Consider the following 15,247-nt stretch of genomic DNA (forward strand, 5'->3'; position numbering starts at 1 on the left):
CTGTGCAGCTAACGTTGGATCATTTGGTTGAATTGAGAGATAGAGCTATGTGTCATCAGCATAGCTATGGTAGAAGCCATGTGCCTATATGATGGGACCCAGTGATGTTGTGTATATGGAGAAGTGGAGGTGTCCAAGAACTGATCCCTGAGGAACCCCAGTGACCAGTTGATGTGCTTTAGATAAATCCCCTCCCCAAGAAACCCTGAAAGACCTACCAGTGATATATGATCCAAACCAGCTCAGTGATGCTCAGTGATGAGAGGACAGAAAGGAAGATCTGTTGACTGACAGTGTCAAAAGCAGCAGATGGATCCAGCAGAATAAGAACTGATGATTTAGAATCAGCTTTTGCAATCTGCAGGCCATGACTGACAGTAGGGGAGTCTCAGTTGAATGGCCACTCCTAAAACCTGACTGGTTAATGTCCAGTTTGTTGTTCTGTGAAAGAAACAATGATACCTGGTTAAAAACAACTCTTTCAAGGGTTTTCGCTATGAATTGAAGGAGAGAAACAGGTCTGTAGCTATCTGTAAGTGAAAGGTTTCAAATGACTGACTCAAATGATTTGAACAAAACACTGCAGTGTTGCTCTGAGAGGCACAAATGTAAGAACTATTTTCAGTAGCAAAACAGTAAAAAAAACACATGTCTAAAATGTACTCTCAATATTATGTACTCAATATGTATTCTCAATATGAAATTGTTTTTTTAAATGTATTATAAAATTAATATCACGTTTGCGATCATGCTCAAGCACTGATATTCAGGAAAAAGAGTACTCTTACTTATGTGATATTGCTTAACTATATCATATTGCATAAATCAGTGTTAATTTTGACAGCAAATTTTTGTTTTGTTTTAGTCAGTCTTTTGACTAAAATGCCATTTAGTTTTAGTCATATTTTAGTTATCTGAATTGTTTTCAGTTTTAGTCAACTAAATATCATAAGATTTTAGTCTACTAAATCTATAGTAAATTTAGTAGACTAAAATCTACTGCATTTACAGCGCATTTATTAAGCATTTCTTTAAAATTTCCAAACTCATTATATAGGTTTGATATTAGGTTTTATCATGATAGACACAGATTTAACTGTGGAGACACACAACATGCCTTTATGTTAAAATTAAATAAAACCACTTCTCATAAAGAACAAGAACATGGTCTTCGTTTTAATGAAATACCAATGATTATATAGGCTAATTATGCATTCTTTTTTTAGCAAATTGTTACCATATTCTTCATTCTTTCAGGCAGACATTTATTTCTATAAATACATTTAGATTAATCTTTAGTTCTACTAAACTTTTTCCATCAAGATCAGTGAGTGATTTTCAGTTTTTCTTTTGATGCTTGATTAACATCAATGACTTGGACAATAGCAACTAAATAAGGCTGTTGTCCCTTTAAAACCAAATGCACAGCTGCAATGGATGCAATGTACTGAAACAATTTCTCCCTACTGCTTACATTCACTAAGACATAATCAAATGTGTTTACGTGAACACTTGTAAATAAATGAAATAAATATTAAACAAAAATATACTAATTAAAAAGTAAGTAAACAATGTAACCAACAGGGAACTTAGTTTTCTGGGAATTTTGAGTGCATTGGGAATCATATTTTTCAAATAAAGCAACACTCATTTTACAAACAGCACACAGTGAATATGACATGAATATGACAGTGGGCAAATGCATAAAGCGCAGCATAATTTGAAATCACAAGTTTAAAGTTTTAAAGCATTCAATTCACACAGACCGACCGTCACAGAGAGCACACGGTCATGCTGGATACAAATGCACACTTCACAAGATCTCACAGATGTATTCGACTAAGTTTGCAAGATTTGTGAAAATAAATGGTTATTATATAAAATTATATAAATGCATTAATTAAATTGCACAAATTATATAAAAAATAATGTTTGCCTTTCTATTACTAATAATATATAAGCAACCGTTAAAATACTTTCTGTATACATTAATTCCTTTGTTTAACCATTCTATCAGATTTTTAAACAAACGTCTATCTGTATTAGACAGAACTGTTAATAACGACTGTAAACAAGAGGCAGAATTTGAGCATTGTGTGTTTACGCACTGCCGTTCTCAGTCAAAATAAAAGTATGGCACGTCATTAAAATAACTGTCTCACCTCAAACACATCGCCCAAGCATACAAACTTATCCGTGGATGCCGATATTTGAAAAGGCCAAATATTAGCCGATATATTGGCATTGGTGATATATCGGTCGACCACTGCTCACAACGTTGAACTACATGGCACAAGCTGATTGGTTCATGTTGCATACACAGCCAATGAGGTTACTGCTTTACATTTAAATGTCTGGTTAGCATTTACTAGAGCAGTTCGTAGTATTGTTTCAGAGTTCCTCTGAAACCCTCCACCTCCCCAGCTCCACCTTTACAGATCTATTCCACCAAGATCAAATCTATTACCATGCTAAAATCTTGTTAGGGTTGCCATGACACAAATTTATAGAATAATAGGTGAATTTTAACTGCACTCTTCTGTTTCATCACACAGTGAATGTTGTTGGATTATAATTTTTTTGTATATAGTATAAATAAACTGCATACTCATACATACTCTATATTGTCAGCTCGCACATCATTAAAACAGCAATTATGATATTATCATAGATAATACATATTAAACACAACCAAGCAGGATACTCTAGCAACCATAAAGCAATGCTCTGGCAAAAACAAAACAAAACAAGAACAATAAAAAAAAGTAGTTGGATAACCCAAGAGTGAATTTAATTTTACCCCTCTCCTTTTGTTTTCAGTAGACTATATTCATCAGGCTGAGTTTGGACATCCTCACGTCTAGACTACAAAATCTTAATGTAACATAATTCCCCATAATTCTTTGCAGTATAAACATGTGCTTCATTTAGTCGCCTATTGCAAAATATAGTAATTATATGATATAGTCATTATAAACTGGCCAATGTCATAGTTCGTGTCTGCATACTAGACTAAATTAGCATGTCTGTCTACCCCTGACTGCATCTCCACTTCTATCTTGACCATATTTTTATCTAGCACCTGCACAGTGTTTGCACTCTCTAAGTGTGTGTGTGTGTGTGTGTGTGTGTGTGTGTGTGTGCATGCTGGTATGGATGTATACGTTCATGCATTCGCCCACACGAGTGTGTTTCTGCCCTCACCACGTATCTGTTGTGTCTCCGGTCGACTGTGCAGGTGTCGAGGAGGCTTTTAATAATGCACAGTAAGCCTACTTTGAAGCCGGCTGCTCCTAGTGCACAATATTCCTCGGCTCCCTGTGGATCTCCCAGTCAGTTTCTCTGCCTGGGGCCATGTTGCCTCAGCCATCAGTTCTCCAGTCAATAGCTCTCCTGATGAAGCAATACTCAGACACCACAGGGTGTGAATTAAGGCGCATTCAGTGCACTTCATATTCGCTCAAATACCATAAAAACTCTGCACGGCCACAAGATCTGGTTTGTGAAATGTTTATTTGCAATAGATATGTAATAAACTGCTTTCATTCTAGTCACTAATCCACCCATGTGTTCTACCAACATAGGGGTGAAATTTAAAAATAAAACAAAGAAAACCCATTTTCAGTGATAAACAAAAGAGATTTATATGTGTTTGTTTATTTGTACATTTTTTCACCTTTGAATGTTCTTAAAAGCAAATGAGATTTGAGAGCTAAACAGAAGGGAGATGTTTTTAGGAAATTATGATTTACATTTTTGCCTTAATTGCACCAGTTTTGCTATTTGTTAAATATAAATATTAAAAAAAAAAAATCTTTTTTTGCAATTGAAATTTTTGTTTTAATTTTAATTTAAGGTTTAGAAAAAATATGTATTTTTTAATATACTGTAAGTGCAATATATAATGCAATAAGATATCTATACGCTGTTGCATATTCATTAAAAACCAAAACTATACAAAACAAACTGATGCAGAAATTCATCTCAGAATTTTACTAAAAAATTATTAGTAAAAGAAAAATACTGTTACAGAAAAACGTCAAGTAACTATGGAAGCCTTTCTGTCACATAATAAATTTTTTAAAATAATTGCAATTTCAATCTGCAATCTCACAATTCTGAATAATAAACTCAGAACTGCAAGAAAGTCATGATAACCTTTATTTTTTATTCTGTTATGGAAACTGGCTTCTATAAATAATAAAATGAATTATACGTGAACTTTTTTAAGTAGGCTAGAAAAACTGAAATTGTATTTTTTTTTGTAGTGTAGACAGAAAGCCAGAGCACGAAACTAATAATGTCTAAAAGTATTAACGCTAGATTAAGTCAATCACTGTTCCACAGTATCACTGCAGACTTTCTTAAGAATGCATTGTAAGCTTTGCCAAAGTCTGTATCCCCTGAAAGAGCATCTGGCTCGAGTTCTTGCAGTGTTTATTTTTTAATCTGCTCACGGTAACCTGAGATGCGACCCTCACTTTATCCTCCCCTGTACGGCAGACGCTGCTTCGTGGAAGTCAGACACTAACTAGCTGCCACATTCAAACAAAGCCTACTCACTTAAGCAAGCGGAGTCACACGGTGGGTGAGGAGTGGACAAAGCACATACAGGTATGAGTGTGTGTGTATGTGTGTGTGTGTGTGTGTGTGTATGTGTATGTGTGAGCACAAGGTCGTCTCAAGGACAGGCCAACAGTGTCATCTAGGCAAAAAAGCCCGTCTGCCACAACGTGATCCGCCTGCCAAACAAAACAAGTGGGGAAACACACAGACGGCCCGGTGATTCACACTCACAAACACCCACATATGACCACAACAGCGACAGACACAGACGCACACACCTTTTATTTTTCAGAAAACTAGCATAACATTTCAAGACCAAAAGTAATTTATAATAATACTCAGAAAAGGAGCAACGTCAGAGGGCCTTAAAGGGACGGTTCACTCAAATTCTATCATCATTTAGGGTTAAATTAAAACTATTAAAAATTGTTGTTGGTTATTGAAATAAAGCTGAAATCAAATAAAGTATAATATTAAATGGTAAAATTGAGTTAAAAGTTAAAAGTTTTAGTTTTACTAAAATGACGACAACTAAAAATACCTACAGCTTATAATTATTATAATTATACATAAAGCTAAATTAATTTATTATTATTTATCTGTATGGTTAAAATATTCTTTACTTGTTTTTTGTAAAGTATTTTTCGTAACATTCTTACATATTTTTAGTTAATTTTACTGACTGAAATTGTTCATCCATCTCACAATTTTGTTTTTTGTTTCTGCCACAGAATAAAAAAGGCAGTTATGAGTTTATGTCTCACAATTTTTTCTCAGAATGAAAAAATTACAATTACCTCAAACGAACAAGTTTACGCTGAAGTACTAAAATTATTGAAATTGCCTACAGCTGCTAATTATTATAATTATAAATAAGCCTAATTTAAAATAAAAGGAAAGTTCAATTTGTTTTAAAAAATTATAATTTATTTATATTTGGTGAAAATATTCTTAAAGTAAATATTTTTAGTTAATTTTACTGACTGAAATGGCATTATGAGAAAAAGTGCCAATTTAAACCAAATTCAAGCTTTTTATGTATAAATCTAGATATGTATCATCACTTAAAAATATATATTTGTGTGTGTGTGTGTGTGTGTGTGTGTCTGTGTGTGCTTTAGTTATTCATTATCTGTTTTAGTGTGTTTCCATACAAATCCAATTATAAAATAGCTATGTTTCGCATATGTTTCACTATGTTTTACATGTAATTAAAGTGAATTCAAGTTGATCAAATGTGTGCTATAACTTTAACTTAAAAGTGAAAAATGCTTATTATAAATTGGAAATAAGAAAAAGGTCTATCCAAAGCAGCGTTCTCCCCAGGGAGACTAAGGTATTATAGTTTTTATTCTCTTGCACAAAGCAGCAAACTTCAATTTGATTCAAGCTCAAAGTAGTACACAGCACTGAAATCCAATCTCTTTTGGTATGTCATTTACAACCAGTCCATATGAAGAAAGCTTTAGTTGGATACTTGGAACTAGGAAACTATATACCTGCACTAATCCCCACTAGTGTGGTGATCTGAGCCGCGTTTTGTGTGAGATTGCAGATTTAGGTTAGGAAAAGTTCAGCCTATATCGGTGTGTCGCATGATGCTTCCTGTGAGAACCTGTGGGAAGTAATGTAATCTCAGGTCTGTCTGTTACCTGAAGCCTGGAGGAGTCAGAGGCCTCATCTTTGTATGGGGCTCAATCTCTGCTCTTTGTAACACATGAGGACTTTATTCTTGCACCTATATAAGTTGCGTTTATTGTGCACCTGGTATACTGTACCAAACTAAAAATCTGAAAAAAGAACATTGATTTTGATTCCAGAGCGAAAGATTGATTATGTTTTAACCTATAGTATTTTTGTTGTACAAAGACAGAATTTAAAGAGACAGTGCACCTAAAAATGAAAACTGGTTTCATTGAAAAAATTATTTTAAAAAATTTAAATTAAAAAAACTGACTCACTCTCATTTCTTTCCAAACCCATTTGATTTTCTTGTTTCTGTTGAATTTGAAGAAACTTCGAGTGTCGTGTTTGCTTTTTTTCCATACAACTAAAGTAAATGGAGACTGGTGCTGTTGAGCTCCAAAACTGCACTCCATAAGAACACTTCTGTAAAAATTGTAGGCTATAATTTGAGATGTTTGAAAGTCTAAAAATCAATCTCAGCTTTCAAATCTCATTAAGGTTTTACTTTATCGTCCCCTTGGAACTATAAGCTTCTATCTGGATTCCGAGTAGTTTTGAGATATTGAGCTTTACAGTTTTAGCATTCCAGTCGACTGTGTAGATAGAACCTTTTTGTTTTTTTATATTAACATTAAAAAATCTATCACATAATGTAAATAAATTGCCACAGAATAAGAATATGTGATTAATACAATTTTGACAAAAATGTCAGATAGACCCTTATAATTCCAAGGGGACGATTGGTCAGATGTTTAGGTGTAATTGTTATTGCATGCTGGACCCGGTTTTGAGATCAAACTATCCATAATATTGCTTTCTCCAGTGAAAAAGTCATCCTATCTGAATCAGTTGAGAAATATGCACAGATCAAACAGCATTTACAACCGAAAACAGTCCAGAACAGTTATGTTGGTGGATTTTGAGAAGAGAGGACAACAGGGGATAAACTTTTTCACTAGAGGAAGTGTTATTATTGATTATGGATGCATATTTTGTCCAGAAATAATGGTTTATAGTAAAAACACCTTAATGATGGATTCGTTTCTTGCAAACACGCAGATGTTAATTAATGGACTGGAGTCGTCTGGATTACTTGTGGATTATTGTGATGTTTTTGTCAGCTGTTTGGACTTTCATTCTGATGGCACCCATTCACTACAGAGGAACCATTGGTGAACAAATGATGTAATGCTTTTTCCTTATTGTATAGCTTAAAAATTATTTTGCACTTTTATGCTACTTGAATTCTTTTTTGCTCTTTTGGAGCTCAACTACAGCTGCCAGGACAATCCGCTAAACATCTGCTTTTGTGTTTCACAGAAGAAAGCGAGTCATACAGGTTTAAAACAACATGAGGAGTCCTACAACTTAACAAATAACTTGTCTCTCTCTTGCTATTGAAGTTGTTTCTGAATTAATTCCCAGACGTCTTCCCTGAAATTACCCTATTTTTGTCACTTTTTTTAACAATATGTATTTATTCATGTGTCTTTTTCATTTTTACACTGCGTGTGTTAGTAGGTGATCTAATAATTCGTGTTTTAATTTCCCAGTGGTTCTTTTGGCTTGGGGCACAAGCAAAATGAGAGGCACTTGTGGTAAAGTGGGGCTCGAATTCTCCTGTGGATCCAGAAAACGGGTCTATTTGTGGACCTGTTTCTTTCTCAAACCGTCTGTCATTGCATCCATCATAACTTCTGCCTAGACGCTGTTCAGACATACACAAGAGGCATCTGAAGCGAAAAAATAGCGCAAAAAGTCACTCAAGTGTGTGCATGTTACAGTGATTTCATAAAACTATGGCAAGAACAACATGCTAAAACACAGATTTGAATAGAATAGAATACAATGAACAGAATAACACAATACATCATAGGATTTCAAACAGGTGCCTAAAGCCTTTTAGTACAGAAACAGGGTGGTTGCAGGAGCTTGCGGAGGAAAGAGGAGGGTGAAAGGGGGTTTTGGTGTACTCTGTGACCGCCTCCAGTGCTTCATGCCGGTCGGATGACTGAGCGCTGCTGACGCGATTGGTGCAGGAGGAGGACAGAGCAGATGCCATGTGAAAAAGAGAGTGGGAGGATAAGTACAAAGTGCACATGGCCAAGACGCCACAAGCACACGGGATCCTGAACGTAATGAGAAGCAATGATAAGAGAACCTCATCAACAAACACTGCGTTACTGGGGGACGGAGGGTGAGAGGAGGGGGGGTCAAGGTAACCATGCTGAGATTGAACACAGTTATTATTACAAGTCTCAACCCTTTACAGGATATTAATTTTCATTATTATATTTACTGAGTAAAATATTTTATTGCCCAATTTCATGATTGAAAAAGTTCATTTACTTGAAAAAACTAGTTTTCCAAACCTGTATGACTTAAAATAAGATGTTCTGAGAAAGTTTTTTTTATTTGTCCATACAAACAGTTTGGTTACCAGTATTCTTCAAAAAATATATATTTTTGTTTTCCGAAGAAGAAACAAAGTCATACGTTGGGAACAACATGGTAATGAGTAAATGATGACAGACTTTTAAATTTTTTTAGGGGTGTCCCCGACTAAGGATTTTCATAGTCGAATCTGAATTTTCGAAATCTTGCTGATATTCGACTGATAGTCGATAATCATGTTTTGATTAAAAGATAGTTAACACTAAACGTCTGCGAAACCCTAACAATTAAAAATTTTTACAATAGTGCTCTCATTATAAAGTTAGGCTATATGACAGTAGTTATTAATGTTCTGCATTTCTGTTTTGAGCTGCGTGCGCTGAAGATGACCAATAGAGTGAGAATTTGATAGCAAGATTTTAATCAATGGGATTAAACTCATAATTTAATGTAGAATATGCTTTGTTATTTAGACAACATAACATTAATATTAAGACTTATAGGCTCATAAGAGCCCGAATGCAAATGAACGTGCCTGCGGAGCTCTGAATGCAAACTCCTTTTGTGGACGCTTTCTTCATGAAACAATGTACAGAAACATGGCAGCTAAACTCTAAAAATTCACAGCGTTTTATTATAATGGTCTTCTCATTATAATGGTATGGGTGTGACAGTCCAGTCATAGTTATTAATATTCTTCATTGTAGTTTGACCTGCTCACGCTGTGCGCTGAAGAGGTAATAATTGTAGTACTACAATAAAGTGCTTGACTCAAAAGCAAATGCATCTTACAGTATATCAGGTAAATAATATATCTACGATATATATATAAACCGGCTGAACAGTTTTTGTTTTTTTTATTGTTCCCTACCTTTTCGAAAAAATCCAGTCTTTGCCTGTGTGAGTTTGAGTCTTGGTAAAGTTTTAAATCCCTGCCGCCAAGATGCTCCTCTGCTCCTCCTCTAGTTTTCTTTTTTCGTACGTTAAGTAATTTTTCTGTAAATACGTCGTTGTGGTCTACTGAGTAAAATACATTTTTGCATATTTTCATGAAGGAAAAGCAGTCAAAGCTTAGACCTTTACTTACTCATGACACTTCAGACCGGTATGACTGTATTCTATGCAAGACAAAGAAGATAACTTGATAAAATGTTGGTTGCTGGGGTCTGTTGTTTTGATTGGACCCTGCTGTTATTGCATGGACAAAAACAGTTTGTCAAAATAACTTATTTTGGAAGAAAGTCAGTCATACATGTTTGGAACAAAATGAAGGTGAGAACATGGGTGAACAATCCCTTTAAGAAGACTTACTGTAAAGGTCAGTTTCATGTCATTTTTTTCCTTAAAGAAACTATGGTTGCAAGTTCTATTGTTACCAACATAGTAAAACAAATGGAAATTTCCCCAAACCATAATTCCAGCAAACATTCATAAACCGCATCGCAAACTTGGGTGGTTGGAACTACAGCTCTCGACATATTAAGAAATATTATTTCTTATTAGCATGACATGAGGCATTGTGAAAACAATGTGTGTGTATTTATTTATTTATTTTGGTCAAACAGTTAAAGATAATAGGATCCAGTGCTTTGTTTTGGACCCCACTGAGTTAGTTAGAATATAGCCTATTCTTTTTTTATTAGCAGAGAATGTCGCATGGGATTGGAGCATGTCAACAATCTCTTAAGACTTGTGTAGTAATAAAAAAAGGTTTATTGTAATATTTTCATTTAAAAAGAAGACTAAAAATGAAATAAAATGTAACTTAAAATGCATGTTAATAACCTTATTGTGCACAATTCATTAGTACCTACTATTGCAAAATAAAAACAAACAAAACATCGTCATAAATCTTCATAATCTGTCATCAAAATCTAATGACTAGTTCTGCCTCTTAAATTACATTTGTTTGATCTCACCAACCCATTTACTCTAACCAAATGACTCACGATCCAATCAATCCTCAAGAGCTAAAATCAAGTGCCGCCCTACAGACACAATCGTCAGCCTATTCCAATGTAAAGCTGCTTCGTGCTGATGCGGTTTGCAGGGGTGGATTCTGCATCTGTCTCTGCTGCCTAAGGCTGAACATGATGGATGATTGTTTCTGTTAGTAGTGAGGGAGGAGAACTAGGAACCTGTATGTGACATACATTAGACTGGCTGATACTCAAGCAATGAGTCACTAAAACATTTAGCGCTGGTCTGGGTAATCTTGCGTCACTCTGTTCCCGTCAGCTCGTGGCTGACTGGAAAGGAAGTGGCCAAGCAAAGGAAGTGGGGCACCAGCTAAATCAATGTCATTTTAGAGAGGCCCACAAACTGAACTGGAATAAACCAGTAGAACCGTTCTGGTCCATTTAGTCAGTTGGCAAAACACCTTGATCTTTACATGTCCTTTATAGAAGTAACCTCAAAAACCTGCCACAGGTCAGAGTTCAACCCGGATCTTGTAACTCTCTCACACATCAGGGATCGTCACAAGTGTCGAAGGTCAGGTCAGGGAGACGCTAAAATAGATCTCGATTGGACATGCAAACTGTCAGGTTTAATGTTGCTTTAATGCTTACCAGTCTTTAATAGGAGCCTGATTGCTAACACCATTACAAATCCGACTGTCTACATAGGGAGCTCACTTATAAGGCTGCATCTCAGAACCAGAACTCAGAAGTCATTTTTAGGCAGCAAAACATGCCATGCAAATAGCACTATTGATAATGTACGTTACACACAGCAGACCTTACTAAGTTTCTACTATTACACTGTATGATTCTTAACACTAGAATATTTTGTCTCGATTTTCCCCCAGTTTACGGTCTGGAGAATTTAACAATAGTAGCCAAAAGTCAGAGCCAGTCTGCAGATTTGCTTGACAGGTTCATAGAAAATGTGTGTGTGATGCCAATTTTTTAAATTGTAAATGAATGGCCAAAGTGCATAAAATGTTTTCAGTTTGCAAAAGATGTCTTGTAAACACTCTCTTTCACTTTTTGTTCATCATGATAATCTAAAGACAACTTTTTATGAATTTCGAAGCCTAAATAGAATTGGTAGAAGTAATATAGCTAAAGGTAAGATTTAAATTAACTATACCAAGTTCGAATGACTTCTGATAACTCTTAAAAACATCAAAAAAGTTTTTCTTCAAACTTTGAGTCAGAATAGTATGCAAGTGTGAGATACTAAGTAACCCTACTAAGTAAGTAAGGGAACTAGTAAGTAAATGAGTTTACATGTTCAGTGTGATGACGTTCAACCCTTAAATGCATGGATGTTTCACCAATAATTACTACATATTGTTGAGCAGGAAAAATCTATTTACATTATTACATACTGTACCTCGGGTCACTAGCAACCTTATGCACCTTTTACAAAAAAATTTTTTCCACTTTTTACAAGTAAACAGATATATAACTTTGAATGACATGAATAACGTCCCGGTTCACTAAAGACCCAAGGTATGCTATGCATTTAAAGGTTAATGTCCATGACAACCTCTGTAGTCCAATTTAGACAAGTAAAAGCTTAAAAAAAGTCACTAGGGAGTATTAATTATGTATTTTATATGTAAGGTAAAAAATGAAAATATAATAAGCTTTTGTTTACATAAAAAATATTTCAGGCATTAAGTTGACTTCAGGTCAATGGAAACATAACTGCTAAGATGTAACTTGTTTCCAGGTTTGTCTATAACCTGTATATATATTTCATTATTATATATATATATATATTATTTATATATGTATATATATTTCATTATAAATCTAATACTATGAGCATGAAGAAGAGTATAACTACAATAATAACAACACAAATTAATGATATTGTTGGAAACATTTTCAGAAAAAAAAAACATTTTTCCAGCTGATGAACGATAAAAACATTGACAGCCAATCAGAGTCCACACAACTTCAACAGTAGTAATCAGCACACAAAAAAACTGTAGCACACTTATAATGAACAATGTTATTGTCTTCTGGTGTGGATGCTGATATAGTTTCACTATAGTTTCATATATAGTTAACCGTGCTGGTGTGTCTATGAGAGGCAGCTCACTTAGATCTGGCACAGAGTCAATGTTTCATTATTGATCATTTGAGCAAGGCATTTGACCCCAGGTTGATCTGGAGGAGCTGTCTGAGTTTTCTTTTAAATGTCCTTAATTATAAATTTCATGATAAAAAACATTTTTTTCTGTCAATTTTCCTTCTATTGTGATTAAACTATTGTGTATTCCGAGTATTATGGCACAGATGCTGTAGGTGAGTCATGATTCACAACTGCTTTCCTGTCACACAAGTGCTGCTTTCATGTTGTTTGAAGGCTGAATGGACGCATCATTAGTCTTGCATGTGGTAAGATTTGCAGGTCCTTGAGCTTTGACCTCCCATGAAATCCATGAACTACCATTTAAGGGAGCTTATAGTCAGCTTTCTCATCTTTATATATCAAATGCTTTTAGTAGTCTTTAGCTGCTTTTGTATGTTTTTGTATTTGGCAGAGTTAACAAACAGAAAAGCATGGTTACAATGCATGAAAAACACAGCAGTCAGATTGGTTGAAATTCTTTACTTCTTTGTTCTTTGTGTGAATGCACAGATCCTTTCACAAATAGCCTCCACACATTTCCTCTGGAAATGAGATACTCCTTATCGCCGTGTAATTAGCCATCCTCGCTTCCTGTGCTTTTTCACACGCTAATCTGTGCTTCTGCAATTAACAACAGTTTTAACGCTTAGAATTTTTATATTACATTAAACACCTTAAATATCCATGCAGTATGTATTGGTATAATTTATTTAGTTAAAATAGCATCTAAATAGTCATTTATATTTAAGTACAAAGTATAATATCACTTATTAGTATATTAAAAAAAAAACACTTATAATTTATTTATTTATTATTAAATTTGCATCTTAAATATCCAGGCAATTATGTATTTATAATTTATTTAGCTAAAATAGTATACAAATAAACATTTAAATGTAAGAATATTATAAAAATGTTAAATATTGTTGCATATTTGTATATTTAAAAAAATATTTTCAAATGTCTTACAATTAAAAAATATTTAATATATATATATATATATTTAAAAAATGTATTGCCAAGATACAAGTAACTCAGCTAATCCATAAAGTATGTGATTTTTGTTAAAATAGCCTTCAAATTGTGTTGTCTGCAAGCCCTAAATTTCCCCCTAAACAATTATAAATAAAATGGAAACAAATGAAAGCTTAAAGGCCCGTTCACATTATAACTATAAAGCTAACGATAAAGATATAGTTCTAAAAATCGTTCTCAATATTAAAGAATAGCGGAGTCCACACCACCACTATAACGATAAAGGCACAGAAAAACGATATCGTTGGAATCACTTTCAGAACAATTTTTTTTCTGATGAATGATAAAAACATTGCCAACCAATCAGAATCAATCCTGCTGTAATGAGCTCGATAATTTAAAGCAGCAGACGCGCGTCCACTTAGAATACACAGACGATATCGTTCGCTGGTGTGGACGCTAATATCGTTATCGTTATAGTTATCGTTCCTGGTGTGAATGGGCCTTAAGAATTAATGATATAAAAAATAACTATAAAATAAATAAATGTAATAACATATTATAAAATGATATGCATGTATATATTATTCATTTATTGGATTTTCTATACAATATTTAAACAAAATAGAAATTAAATAGCAAAATTAGTTACTTTTGATATAAATATTGTTTATATATATATATATATATATAGTCTGTTCTAAAATGCCACTGTCAATCAAACTCTCATGGGAGGGGCCTGTATGTGTGACGTCACAGGGACAGACATCTGAGATTGGCTTGATTTGAGTAAGGGGAAATTATTTAACGAGTTTTAAAAACAAAAAAGAATGTAGCATGACCCCTTTAAAATATGTGTCATTTTGGAGCCGATGTTTACAGAAAAAATGTTGTGTGCATTTGTTATCAGATGGATTGTATCACGCAGTTATACAGGTTAAAGTGGTGTACAATTACAGTTTAGCTTATGATGAAGTGTTAGCACATCTAGTGTAACAACAATCCCTCTAAACAATTGAATTTTCCAATGGTGTAATCCTGCGTCATGCAGGTTTTGTTTAGAACAGGAAAAATGGGCTTTGTCTACTCAAATTCCAGTAGGGTGTACTTAAAATTTGACCGCGTTCCCTGCTGAGAATGCAGCTTTTGGAGCAAATACACACACACACACACACACACACACACACACACACACACACACACACACACACACACACACACAGAGTCACAGAATGGTTCATTTGTATGTTATCTCTCCCAGACACTCACATGGAAACAGTACACACACTCAGGCGTTTATGCCTACACACACCCACGTACACATGCTTACACACACACACATGCACAAGCACATTTCTGGCACAGGCTCATTGACGTCAGAAACCCCATCCCCCATCACCTCCTCCAGTATTTACCATTCTTTACAAAGCAATGCTGGCTATTTGGGTCATCTGCAGTTTTAGCTGTTGATTTAAATCTAGGGACCCTGACCCAGCTGAACTGACCCCCACAATTAGGCTAAAAGAATCAGATTACA

General features: G+C 34.5%; 1 long non-coding RNA gene across 1 annotated transcript in view; it reads right to left on the minus strand.

The window, feature by feature from the left end:
- Positions 1–251: 251 nt before the first annotated feature.
- LOC128014235 (uncharacterized) overlaps positions 252–15,247 on the minus strand; it is a 33,316-nt gene continuing 18,320 nt past the window's right edge. The window contains exon 3 of the long non-coding RNA XR_008183503.1: positions 252–441. This is a non-coding gene — a long non-coding RNA (uncharacterized LOC128014235). The remainder of the gene's footprint in view (positions 442–15,247) is intronic.

The sequence above is a fragment of the Carassius gibelio genome, chromosome B25 (assembly GCF_023724105.1).
Source record: "Carassius gibelio isolate Cgi1373 ecotype wild population from Czech Republic chromosome B25, carGib1.2-hapl.c, whole genome shotgun sequence".
Taxonomy (NCBI): Eukaryota; Metazoa; Chordata; class Actinopteri; order Cypriniformes; family Cyprinidae; genus Carassius; species Carassius gibelio.